General features: G+C 33.9%; 1 protein-coding gene across 2 annotated transcripts in view; it reads right to left on the reverse strand.

Annotated features, from left to right (window-relative positions):
• The window catches only part of ZBTB41 (zinc finger and BTB domain containing 41), a 660593-nt gene that overhangs the window by 73832 nt on the left and 571972 nt on the right, over positions 1-14789 (reverse strand). The gene's annotated exons all lie outside the window — the stretch shown is intronic.

A 14789-nucleotide genomic window follows, 5' to 3' on the forward strand; every position in this document is an offset into this window, starting at 1 on the left:
GGGGGGGGGCATTATGGAGAAAAAGAAAACAAAAGGAGGATGCAGAGACATTCCTGAAGAATAGTGGTGAGATGGAAAAGAAAACATATGCACAGGAAGTAAAAGAAGGTAAAAGGGTAGTAGCAGAAAAGAAAAGAAGAAAATACAAAGAAACAGATGGTAAGGATTCAAAGCAAAGAAGACAAAGAATTGGGCAGGTATGGTGTGGGAAAATTTAATAGCTTCTTTGGTCGTAAAAGCACATGAGGTAAGAGCATTTATTCTTATTAACAAAGCAACATTTAATGACACTATATTTGAAACTGTTTTTTTTTTTCCCCAATGGAAAATATGAAAAAATAAAGACTGTAACCCATGGAATATTTATGTGACACAATCATTTAATAGGGAAACAAAGGTGGAATACAGCCTTTGAAAGAGTATTTGAAAACTTTATACAAAGAAGTACTAGACATTGCAAAAGTTTATGCAATAAAATGGGTTTATGGACCAATGGATGGAATTCTAATACTGTGGTAAAAACAGAAAGAGAAAAATATTATACATATACCAAGCATGATAAATATGGTGGGGAACAGAGTCATTGTAAAATACTGGGGATAACCCAAAATATGTTTTTTTTTTTTTTTGGAAAAGAAGGACATTTGATAAGTAACGGCGAGAAAAAATGCTATATTTGTGGGAAAATAGGACACGATGCAAAAAATGTGAACTGAAGTCTTATAAATGTAACAAAGTTGAACATTTATGGGTGAACTGTAAAAATCAAGAAAAAGAAAAAAGAAAGAGAAGAAATTTTAGACAGTAGAAATAGAAGAAAAATTAGATGAGAAAAAATAATGAACAGGTCAGAGAAGAAGGCTCAAAGCAAGTGATGAAGAAGACATAAATTAGGAGATAGTAAAAGAAAAAAAAACAGAATTCCATTGGTTAAAGTGTAAAAGACAGAAAAAAAAAGAAAATTAAAGGGACAAGTACAAAAGAAAAAAAGAATGAAAATGGGTGAAAAAAAGAATATATACAACTAATGGCTGGGGGTTGGTATAATGATTAAGGTGTTTGACTCCCAGATACAAACTACGTGTTTGACTCTCATCTTTGGGAGGGAAATTGGCTAGACTTAGAATAACCCATTAAGAACGCTAGCCTAGTAATTAGCTATGAACCTATGAAACCATGAATCTAAGGAAAAGGGAAAATGAAAATTTTAGAGTATTTTCTGTAAATATGAATATCATTAAGAATACAGTAAGAAGAAAAGGTATTTTGGAGTGGTATAATACATGTGATATAGATGTAATTATATTAGAAGACACAAGATTTTTAACAAATAAAGAAAGATTACAAACAGAGAAACTACTGGGAGTAAAGATAATCTGGAATTTAGGAGATGAGATATGTTTTGGAATAGGCATATTCTGTAAAAATTACTTAAGGAGATTAGTAAAGGAAGACGGTAGTGTAATGAGAGAAATAAAAAATATAAATGGAGAAATAGAAGGAACTCAGTAAAAGTTTATGAATAATGCAGTGCAATATGTACATGAAATGTTTAAAGAAAGAAAATACCACTGTTATTGGTGGATCTTGATGCAGCAAAAAGCATTCGACAGAGTCAGCTGGGACTTCATGAGTAGGGCAATTGAAGCAGTTGCTCTCCTTAACAAAATTATAAGGTTGGTTAGGAGTATATATGAGGGAACAGAGGCAAAAATTAAAGGGGGGTGAGGTCCTCTCTGATAATTTCTGCTTCAGTAGAGGAACTAGACGGGGTGCCCTCTTTCCCCTTTGTTGTTTGCATTATATTTAGAACTACTGGCAAAAAAATAAGGGACTCAGAAATTCAAGGATATAATTGTTATGGTAGTCAAGAAAAGCTGGCTCTATTTGTAGATGATATTATTTTACATCTGACAAAACCAGAAAGGGATATTATAGTGTTGTGGAACATTTTAAGACAGTTTCAAATTTTCTCAGGATGCAAAGTTAATGAAGGTAAAACAAAGGCAATAGCAGTAAATTATGTACCTGCACCCAAATTAGATCAGCAATATCCATATTTATGGGGACAAGATAAAATTAAGTATTTAGGAGTATGGATTAAAAAGGACTCTGTTGTGGCAGCTAAGGATATGTGGGAGGAGACTAAACAAAAAAAATCATACAATTCACGCCTGTTGTCCTTGGGATTCCAGATATTGGCTAAGGCTCTAGCCACACCTATAGTGCCTTTTTTTAGGCAAGATTCAAATGACAAATTCATCACCATAACAGGTACAAGCAAGCAAAATCTGAGGGTAATGCTACTTAATGCTTGAAGTCTAAACCTCAAAATGCACTTACTCGAGACACTCCTTAAAATGGAGAACATCGACATCTGTGCAGTGACATAGACCAGGTTCAAGGCTCCAGAGAGCACCCCTGCATTACCAGGCTATAATTCATACCACACCTTTCAGCCACCTAACCTGGACCGAAGCACTAAAGGCGGAGGTGTGTCCATATTCATTAAGGATATCCACACCTCCAGGCTAGTTGCTCAGCATAATGCATCCGAGATTACCCAAGTGCAACTAACTCTGGGCAAGACCGCAATCCAAATTGTAGCTTGCTACAGATCCCCCACCATGCCCCAGGATTCCCACTCCTCATTTCTTGATGCACTGGAAAATATTAGGGTACAACCTAACACCCTAATAATGGACGATTTCAACTACCCCACCATTAACTGGGAAAACTACTCATGTATCAACTCTTGTGCGCAACGTTTTCTGGAATTCATAAATTCCAACGCCTTGGATCAACTTATCCACACCCCCAACAGGGGCAGCAATATCCTAGACCTGGTCATTACCAACATGGGCAACTGGTGTTCCACACCAGAGGTCAATTCCTCGTTGGTCAGATCCGATCACAAGCAAATCATCCTAGACATCTACATCCCACCCCACCCCCCTTTAGGGAAACCACCGTAAAAAAATTCTATAAAGCCAACTTCACGCTTCTTAAGAAAGAAGTGGCAAACTTCATGACACCCATGCTGACGGACAACAGAGGAACTACAGAACGAACTGGCACCCCACCTAAGTACCATGTTCAATCCCAGCCTCACCTCAGGCTTTGTGCCCACTGAATAGCAACAGTTATCCCACTCCACAAAGGGGGAACCACCACAGACCCCCGGGAACTACCACCCCATTAGCCTGACGAGCCTGGTCTGCATGGCTATGGAACGTGTCATCATGGAACTTATAAACAATGACACTGGTAATTTCCAAACTATGGACCTTACCCAGTTCGGGTTTGTAAAAGGCAGATCATGTCTCCTAAACCCGACAGACTTCTTTGAAGTGGTCAACAAAGCTGTAGATGAGGGTAAGGTGGTTCACACAGCCTATCTAGATCTCGCCAAGGCTTTCGACACCATCCCCCACTCTGGAATTATAGATAAATTCACTAAACTTGGTATAAATCCCTATGTCACAAGATGGTGACAACTGGCTCACTGACAGAACCCACACTGTGAAAGTAGCAGACTCTAAATCCAACTTCAGACCAGTGACAAGTGGAGTACCACAGGGTTTTCAGTCCTAGGTCCTCTCCTGTTTGGTATCTACTTCTCTGAAGTACAGGCTAAAACAGAAGGTCTTTGGCTAACAAAGTTCGCAGATGACTGCAAACTAGGAGCCATAATCAAAACTCCTAACGATGTGGACATTCTACAAAAGGGCCTCATTGAGACAGATGCCTGGTGTCAAAGCCAAAAAGTGCATTGTCATCCCTTTTGGTAAAAACTCTGTACCCATGAACTACCACATAGGCGGTAGTCTACTTAACACCGAAAGTGTGATAAAGAGACCTTGGGACACAGGTGGACAGTAGTCTCTCCTTTGATAATCACATTGCCACAACAGTCAGGAAATCCTTCTATGTGGCACATCTCATCACAAAAGGTTTCTCATCCAGGAAAAAAGAGATCATTGTTCCCCTCTACTCATCACTAATTAGACCCATTATAGAGTACAACGCCCCTTTTGGTATGTACCTCACAAGACATCTTCAACAACTGGAAAGGCCACAGAAATACCTCACAAAGAGGATTACTGGCCTCAAACAGATGACCTACGCAGACCGTCTTAAAAAACTCCAGCTTTACTCTGTCGCATATCGCCTACTCAGAGGCGATCTCTGCCTAACATACAAAGCTATGTCAAACCCAGAGCTGTTGGACATGATTCACATAAAGAAATCCCAATCCCTCCGAGCTACACGCTCTAGGGACCTAAACCTTGTCACCAAAATAAACAGAACATGCTGGAGGGATAGATTCCTGTCCTGGAGACTTCCCATACTCTGGAACAAACTACCTATCTATATCAAACAAAGCTCCTCATTATCACACTTCAAGAAAAATCTTGATGATTGGATGGGAGATAGGAAATTAACTCTGGAGATCACTTCTGTGGCTCTGCTTGACAGGGGCACAGGAAAATAATTTTCTTGGGTGGCAAAAGCCAGGGTACCATTTGGCTAGGCTTATATAGGCCCTAGGGCCAATAGCCTAGTACCTACCTATGAACCTATACAAAAACTGAGAAACTGGAAACTTTGTCATATGGATATGGATGGTAAGATACAACCAGTTAAAATGGGTTTAGTCCCTTTAGTTTTATACACAGGCTAGGAATATTTTATCAACCAGAGGAGAAGTCGTGAATACAACTAAAAAAGAGCTGAAGGATTTTATCTGGGAGAGGAAGATGGCAAGAGTCAAGTAGGATAAGCTGATACTTTCAACAGAACAAGGCAGACTATTATTACCCAATTTGATTGGGGTATTTTAGAGCAACACAGTTAAGGCTCTTGTACATAGCACAAGCAGAAAATTATAATTCAAAGTGGAAAGGGATGATAATGATACAGGAGAGAAGCTCAAGAAACAAGGACAGATTGGGATTTTGGATGCATACCCATAAGGACAATGACAATAGTCATACAGAATATTATATTCATAAATTAGCAGAAAGTATTGTAAGATCGTATCCAGTACGAGAAAGCAGAAAAGAGATTCTGCTGATAGGGATGACTGCAATTAAGGATACAGATAATAGGTAATAGGGGGCTGGAATTTATTGGAGGAAACTAGCAAAGGATCCAAGGTATTGGGAGCAAATTTCTAAAAAGGGAAATGTAATAGAATGGGAAGACGCCAACATTTATTTGGACTGCAGGTTGGAGATTGCCTTCCTTATCAAGTATTGATATCAGAGTATAGGCAAATACAAAGAAATAGGGAGTCCTAAATAAAAGAGTTGTCAATAAGATCTAGAACAGAAGCTGCCATTAAAAATGGAATAATTAATACAGCATACAACATATTGCATGACAGCTATAAGAATCAATCACAGGAGCTTAGAAAGGATTGGGAAGAGAGACTGGATAAGCAATTCATAAACGGACAATGGGGGGAGTATATGTATATCCCCCAAATATGCAACAAAGTCTAGAAGATTTAGAAGTTTTGCTTGGAAGTGTTTACATAGGTATTTTTATACCCCAAGCAGACTCCAAAGAATTTTTCCTTAGGCAGACAGCAGATGTTGGGAGATGTGTGATGGAGAATAAAGAGGTAAATGGGAACATATTTTCTGGGAGTGTAATGAGTTGGCAGTCTTTAAAAATTCCCTGCAAACTGCTCTGTCAGGGATAGTGGGTGAGCAGATTAGTGTAATCAAGGAAATTATGTTTTTGAGCTTTGATACAGAATTGGAATTGCCTAGACATAGTAAGGCCTTGCTAAGTCTAATGATGGTGGCTGCCAAAAAAGCAATCACTAGAAAATGGAAATCAAAGTCTAAACCAATTTTACTAGAAGTACTGAATATAGTAACAGAGATAAAACAACTGGAATTGGGATCATTAGAAAAGGGAGAAAGCAAACTACATAGGAAAACATAGAAATTATGGGAACAATACATGATTTAAAAGAAGGCAGATGTTGAACGAGCTATATAATATTTAAATGATAATGACTGGATATTATAAATGATGTATATTTGCAATTACAGTTGTTTCAATGAAGTCCGTGATGTATAATGTTTGAAACTAAAGTTGTAGTAATATGGTTTGTTTTTTATTTATACAAATGTAAGACTGCCTATATCATACATGATAATTTAATAAAGGTGTTTTTTGTTTATAAAAAATGTTTAAAGAAAAGAAAGTTAGTAAAAAAACAGGGAATATAAAAAAATAACAGAAAAAAAAGAATAAAGAGTTGGAAAAAGAGATATCTTTATACAAGCTAGATAAAGTATTAGGCAAGTAAATATAATTTTGGCTAGGATATGAAATGTATAACATTTAAAGGAGTCACAAAAATATTTTTTAATGATTTTGAATGAATGGATAAATGGAGGTTTTATGTATAAAGAATTATGTAGAGAAATACTTAAATTCATATGGAAGAAAGAAGGCAGGAGACAAAATCTGGAGACTGATAGTATTGAATAAAAACGATTATAATATATTTATGAAATAATACAAAAGAGATTTGAAACTAAAATGGAAAATATAATGGAAGATCGTATATACAGTATAAAAGAGAGGGGCTGTCAATAATTATTAATAATACAGAAATTGTGGATGATACTATGAATAGAAAAGAAAAAACAAAAATCATAACAGGAGACCTTAATAAGGCATTTGATGCAATTTGACATAAAATCTTATGAGTAGTAATGAAAGAATATATAATACAATAATAGTGAGAAAATTAGGAAATTATATATTCAGTATATATAATAAAGTAAAAATATTTGCAAATGGCTGGTTAAAACAAGAGGTACATAAGAAGAATGTTGTAAGACAGGGATGCCCATTGAGTTGCATACTTGTTGCTTTATATATGTGAAATAAATTACAAAATGAAGGAGGTGACATATATAACACCTGAAGGGTTAAGAATTCCAGTTCTGTTAACATATGCAGATGACATTACAATAATTACAAAAAAAACACAATTTGGATAAAAGTAGTAAAAATTTGCACAAACGAGTGTCTAGAGGTGATAGGGATGGCTTTAAATAAAGAGAAAAGTAAAGGTTTAGGTGATGTAGTAAAGATAGGGGGTATATATTTTGCAATGCATTAAATTTCTCTGTTTGGTATAACATTTGGGAATAAAGATGTAAGCAGAATGTAATGGGGAAAAACAATAGATGAAGTAAAACAACCCTGTCTTTTCTGGAAAACAAATAAATTATCATTCAGAAAAAATGGCTTATTTGATAAATTCAGTACTGATGGGAAAACAACATACTTAACAAGTATATTTATGTTGCCAGCAATATTTGAAAAGGAATTTTTTTTTTCATTTATATGGGGCTCTAGATTAAACCCAGTAAAAACAAGAGTTTTGTACAGGAAGGAAGTTTAAGGTTAATTAACCCAGCTTTATATGCTGCTACATTAAATTTGTACAAACTGTTAAAGTGTATAAATGAAAAAGATGACATATTAGAAGTAAAACTGTATAAATATAAGTATGATAAATTTGGGGGGATGGTATAAAAGAGCAAGAGAGACAAGGAGTGTATAAATGAAGAAATAAAATGTTACCAAAAATATTTTTTGTGGAAAATAAAAATTAAAAAATTTATTTTATGCCAAATGAGTCATATGGAATGAAAGGGGTCTTAATCACTTTGTTGAAATGTCAGTTTGCTGAATCCCTATTCATCGACCATAAAACACTGAACATCATTTCAGTGAACACTTACATCATTAAAAAGTTTTCCCAGGGAAGGGTGTTAGTTGTCCACTGTTACAGATTTGCCCTGTTCCCCAATGTAGTGCAATCTCAGGTTGGTAAATACAATTGGGGGGGCAAAGCCCCCACTTTGGTGAGTTTAAAATTATGTAGTTTGTCTTACGATCACTCTGGTGGCCAAGTGTTTTTTAATTCCTATAAAAACTTTTCAATGGTCTAAGTGTTCTCTGAAAATGATCTTCGATGTTTTAAGTTTGATAAATAGGGGTTTGATGGATTGAGGATTCGATGAAGTGATATAGACCCAAAATGAAAGAATAAATGAAATTACGTTTAACAGTGAATGGATTTTAGCAACCATATTAAGTAAAATCAGATGTTTGTTATTGAAAAATGAGTAAGGGTCTAATAGTGATGAAAATTTAGTACGATTGTAAGGAAAATTATGAATATGTGTAAATATATTTGCATATCTATATATCTGTGCATCTCTAAATATTTTAAAATAAGTAAATATGTTGCAAATAACAGTTTTTTTTTTTATAAATAAAGGACCCCTTTTCTTTTCAACTGGTGCCATGGGATCTTTTATATCTACCTTAGCTACCACCAACTCAAGCAAATAGGGTCTCAGTTCAACATTTCAGTCAAAGGACAGTACACTCAGGAGTGCAGTATCCCCTTATGCTGCACTTCAATGTAAGTAATCGATCTACCTGGTATGGGAACAGAACCTACAGCCTTCTGCACCAAAGGCGAGTGTGTTACCAGTTGCATCACTGCTAGTGCTCATATGCTTTTAGTTATACATTTAAATTATCAGCGAACATCTGTAACACAGCTAGCCTACAATCTGGATGCCAGTTGTACTCTATATTTTAATGATCTGCAATTTAAAATATTTGTGTATGTAAATCAGTGCTAACAGACTGATAGATCAGCAGTATGTAACCATTATAAGCTTAGTCAACACCATCACAGAAGATGAGACACTGAAGGTGAACTAACAGTTCGGATGATGATGGTAGGAGATAGTTAATTTAGGAGATACAGACAGGATATTTTCAGCTTAGAGTAAATCAGAGGGAAGGGGAAGTGGAGACGGTGGAGGAAATGGAAAGCAGTGAAGTATTAAAGAATGAATCAGAGACTCTTTCAGCTTAGATTTATTTACTAAGGCAGCTCTCCAGTGACCTATGCTAATCAAGCTGAACTGAAATGTGCATAAACCAATGAAAACTTGTCCTGTTGCTTTTTATTTGGTTTTCTTCTGCATGCATTTTACTAGCATGACAAAACATCTGGTATTGAGGCTTTTCAGTACTCACAAAGGTATACTTATTTGCTTCCATGATGTCTGCAGAGTATTACCCATACTACAAGATGTTTTTCACAGGTATTACATTCATCATCCCAGGATAATTCCTTCTAATTGCCTGAAAGCATGGCATATATTCCTCAGACTACAGTAATATTCCATGTTATAAACAGATACCCTTCATTTCCTCGAGTTAAGGCAGTAAGGCAGGCAATTAAATCATCTAGTGCTTGCTTATTTATCTTGGAGAACAGACATAAGAATTATTCCCCTGGTAAAGCATTAACTTGGTTTAAAAACAAGAAAAGGTGAAAAGGCAATGAGACAAAGACTTACTTGAATTTCAAGCAAGAACTGATACATTAAAGCTAGGCATTCAAAAGCAAAAGACAAATTTAATAAGTGAATTAGATGACATGAATAAAAAACAATTCGAGACACTACATCATAAGACAATGATAAATTTAAAGATGATCAAACTATGTTCTTATTCAATGAATCCCAGTAATCAGAAAAGAATAGCAAACAGAACTAAAAAGATCAGAAAAGCTAATCATATAAAGGAAAAATAATTTCCAGATACCGGAAAGAAAGTACCAGTCTTAGAAGGGATACTAGAAGCATTTAAATTATACTTTCATAAAGTTAATACCCAAAAGGAAATATTAGAACCTCAAAACATGTTAAAGTCTTTCTTTGGAAAACATATCAAAACCAAACTAACAGATGATCATATAAAATTAACAGACAAACAAATAACCATGACTGAACTTAAATTCCAAATTAAAACCATAATGCCAAACAAAGCACCTGGCATAGAAAATGTGATCCCAGAAATGTTCAAATTATTAACTAAAGAAGCTCTGACATTACTATTAAAGCAGTTTACATTAGTAAAAGAAAGCAAAAATATTCTTCCTTCTTGGAAATATACAATAATGTCACCTATTTTGAAACCAGATAAAAATGCAAAGGAATGTTCCTCTTACAGACCTGCATCTTTACTAAATGCTGACTATAAAATGTTTATGGCAATACATGTGGCTAAGATCAAACAACTACTTCCATTACTAATAAATGAAAATCAAACTGTCTTTATAAAAGACAGAAATAAATATAACATTAAAAGAATTATATCTTTAACATTTTTAATTATATCTCTACATTAATCATACAAAATATAAAATGAATATAGCCAATTTAGACATAAACAGTGCCTTTGATTTCGTCCACTAGAATTATCTATGGTCAGTTCTATAAGAATATGGATGGTCTCAAAAATTCACACTATTAATTAAATCACTTTATGAAAAATCCTTAGCATATATAAAGATTGGATCACACTTTTCTAAATCTTTAGAAATTACTAAAGCTACAATACAAGGATGCCCCTTGTCTCTGTTACTATTTGCCTTAGTAATCGAAAATTTTGCAAATTATATTTGAATGGATAAGAATATTAAGGGTATACAAATTCATAATAGTCCGGAATTGATGGTTCAGTTGTTTGCAGATTATATTTTGTTAACTTTAAAGGATGATAACACCTCTCTAAAAACTCTATTAAATTTAATTAAACACTTTCAGAAACTATTGGGCCTTAAATTTAATGAAGATAAGACACAGATATTACTTACAAATTCTAATAAAAAAGGTATAGATAAGGAGTTTCCTAAAATATAGCTGCTGACAATAAAATAAAATACTTAGGGATTACATTAACAGCTGAACTAGATAAGACAATAACAATAAATTAATATTCTAAACAACATTAAAACACTCATTCAAAAATGGAATAAATACATTTTTTACAATGGAGGACAGGCATTATAATTAAAAAGATTAGTTTTCCAAAAATATTATACTTCATACAAGCTTTTTCTATACCTCTTCCTAAATCTTACATAAAACAATGTAAAAGACTATTTCTAAACGTCTTAAGGTATTCCAATAAAGCCAGAATAGCTCTGAATCATCACTTAAATGACTAGGAACAAGAGGAATCAGTCTTCCAGGTATAGCAATATATGCACTGTCATCTAGTATAAGAAAACAATATCATTATGTGTAAATAATGCTTATTCTGTCAGATGGAAATGCATACATGAAAAGATACAGCTAAAATCAGGTCTACATTACCATCACAATATACTGATTTGGTTTCAACTCTTCTTTGGATGATGAGAGAACATATTACAGAAAACAAACATAAGCACATAAGTTCTGAGTTTATAAAAAACATATTAAAAGGATATAAAACCTTTATGAATAGGAATCCAACATAAAAGCTCAGTCATTCTTGCTATATCCTATTGCATGCATGCAAAATAACATAAAAACTTTTGGTATTGATATAATCAAGACTCTTAGAAAGCATGAAGTGACTTTTTGGCATCAGTTACTAGACTCCGGAAAAGTTTTAACAATGGAACAAATAAGGAAAAATTTGATTTAGGCAATGATCCATGGCTAAGCATACAGGATATAAGACAGTGCACTTTAAACAGAGTACAGACAATGCAATTAACAATCAGACAAAATATACATAAATTTACAGAATACTTGGTCTTTTCAACAATGCAAGCAGTTCACGGACAAGGTTACTTATCAAACATCTATAAAATAATTAAGAACATGAAATTATATCAAACAGAGAATCTTTGGGACTACTATAAAACAATAAATAATCAAATGCCAGATGACAATAAATTAATACTTCTCTCCACAAAGCAAACATCTCTTTCATTGCAATGGAAACTGTTCACACGGAAATTCATTCACAGGTCCTTTATAACATTGCATAAAATGGAAATAATGTTTAAACGAAATATAGGATGTTGGAGATGTAAAAGGAACTTGAGAGTAGATTGGAGATATATGTTTTATGACTGCCATTTACTTAAACCATTTTGGGATAATTTTTTTCTTGCAAATAGTTTTTAATGAAAATTTCCATTTGTCTGCATCTTGGATTTTGTTTAATGCTCCCATACCCCAATGTGTTGCTAGAACAAAGTTTTCATTGTTATGGACACTACTGGCTATAGCATGCAAAACCATTACTACAAATTTGAAAAGTGACACTTCACCCACATTTAAGGAATATAGGAACATCGTACTGAATCTATCATGAATGGAAATGAGAACCATTAGAATGAGAACAGAAAGAACCACATCTTATTACAACTCATGGAAGAAAGTGAATGAAATAATGGAGAGAAATGACTGTAATACCTAATGGAACTGAAGTTTTTTAAATGCAAAAATGTCTAAGATCTTTTAAACAGACACCTTTGTAAATAGTTTGTTTACATTTTATAGTTGTTGATTGTAAATAGTTGTTAACCTGTGTAAATTATGTTTTATACTGCAAAGTTATGAAATTACATTCATTTTATAAAATCAATAAAAACATTTAAGCAAAAAAAAAAAAAAAGAATTACTCCCGAACACAACCTCAAATGACATTTTAAAGCAGTATTGACTCAATGCCCTCTTCCATCAAAGGATTAAGGTTTTTGGTGGACCTCAATATCAACAACCTGAACTCCACAAAATAAATCAGTGAAGTTCAGAAGTCATAAAATACGCTAAAAGCAAACCTGGAATAATTTTAACTTCAGCTGCCTGTAAGTAGACATCTGGAGCATTACTGAACTATGCTACCTAGTAGTCTACATACAAAACAAAAACAGGCTTGGCAAAGCACATTATTTCCTCACTTTGTTGAATTTACCCAAGCTTAGACAATTTACCCCCAAACAGCTTAGGACTACACTTCTTTTTTTTTCACTCAAATTTCTCTTTAATTTACAATGTCAACATGCATCCAGTGAAATCCATGTGTATGGTGTATCTCAATTTTCTGCCGATAGCTGGTGGGTGATCAGTTAACTTTTACTTTTTAAACATTTCATCCAGCTTAATATCAGCAGTTACATTATATTATTTTTCTTCATGCCTTACTTTACTGTAACCAATAAACCATTAAATACATTTTGCTTTTCTCTTCAATTTTTCATTCAAACAGTTCTCATGCATGTGTAACTTTCTATTAGCGAATTCTTATGTTAGTTTTACAGCTGCCCACGTTTTTGTTTCCCTTTAAACATATCATCTAACTTCTACTCCTCTTTCAACTTTCCCCACTGGAGAGTTAACTATTTACAAATTTATCAGATCTCTCTATGGTGCTTTGTCTCAGTTCTTAATTTAACCAACCTTCCCATCTTTTCTGACATTTGTCAGTTGCCTTCCCTTTCACCTCTCTGCCCTCTACCATCTTGAAATTTTCCATTAATCTTTATTCTTCTTCTTGTCTCTTCATTTTTCTTCAGTTTTCTAGTAATTGCCTTCTTCCCTACTATCATTACTAACTTTACCATTTCCTTCTTATCTTTTGGTATGCCTTTCTCATACCTTAGCAGGAATAGCTTTACTGTTAATGACTTATCTCCTACACTATTTTTTCCTCATAGTTTGATTTATTTCATCTTTAATACTGCTTCCATTCCTCAAAGTCGCAAAAATATAACTCCATGTTCCTCCTTTCCTTCCATATCTCCAGCAGGTTTAATCTATCTCTGCAAACAATATATCTAATTTTGGAAAACAGCAAAATGATGTAACTGTAGAAACTCAAAAGCCACAGGACAGAGGTCCAAATCCACGAGTGGTAGCAAAATATTTTATTCACAAATAGGATGAGCGCTTTCGTCTTGAGTACAAGACTTCATCAGATACCTCCAAATTACATTACTTAACTATTTATACCTTATTCCATTAAATCTAATTAAAATTTAAAGATGCACAGTGCCTTTTTAATACAATTCTTGTAAATCCACTTGTATAATTAATACAATATACTTTCAATCCTTGATAATACTTTAAAATAACCTTACATGACTATAGGATGTTAAAAAAAAATACATACATCATACCTTAAGGAATGGTTGAACTTGTGAAATGGTTAAACTTGTAAAGCTTTAGCTAATAACACTGGTTAAATAGTGATATATTCATTTAAGCCTGGGAAAATGTTAGATTTTAGCCTTAACTGCCACTTTAATTCTTTGTTCAGCAATAGGTTTTTAACATCTCCCCCTCTAGGATTCATTTTAACCTTGTCTATAATGCCAAATTTAAAACCATTAAAACCAGGACAATAAATGGAGTGCTTATATAGTGCACTAGCCTCTTTTTTTATCTTAATATCATGAACATGTTCATACATTCTATCCTTGAAAGCCCTCTCGGTTTTTCCTATACAGAATGCAGAACATTTTGCACATAAAGCTAGATATACTATCATTTTCGTATTGCAATTTCCTATACAAAACCACACTCTACTATGCATGCCATTTTGTAGACATTTACTGTCCTCCTTGATAATACAAAAACAATGACTGCTTACAGTTACCACATGCAGTAGTTGCCTTTTTAATTAAAAGTTTTGGTGCTTGCATTTGTTTGAATGTTCTTTTGAAATTCACACCAGTCCTATATGAAAAAATGGGTACATGTCCCACCACATCATACAACTCTTTATTTGTTTTAAGCATACTCCAATTGTTCTTTATAATGTCTGTAAATATCCCTGTAAACCTACTGAATTCAGTTACACATGCTTTTTGGAATTTTCTATCCTCCTTAGTCTTAACTGTCACACCCATGGGTTTACCCAAAAGAGGTTTATATCTA

The sequence above is a fragment of the Protopterus annectens genome, chromosome 8.part0 (genome assembly GCF_019279795.1).
Source record: "Protopterus annectens isolate FY-2018-M chromosome 8.part0, PAN1.0, whole genome shotgun sequence".
In the NCBI taxonomy this organism is placed as follows: domain Eukaryota; kingdom Metazoa; phylum Chordata; order Ceratodontiformes; family Protopteridae; genus Protopterus; species Protopterus annectens.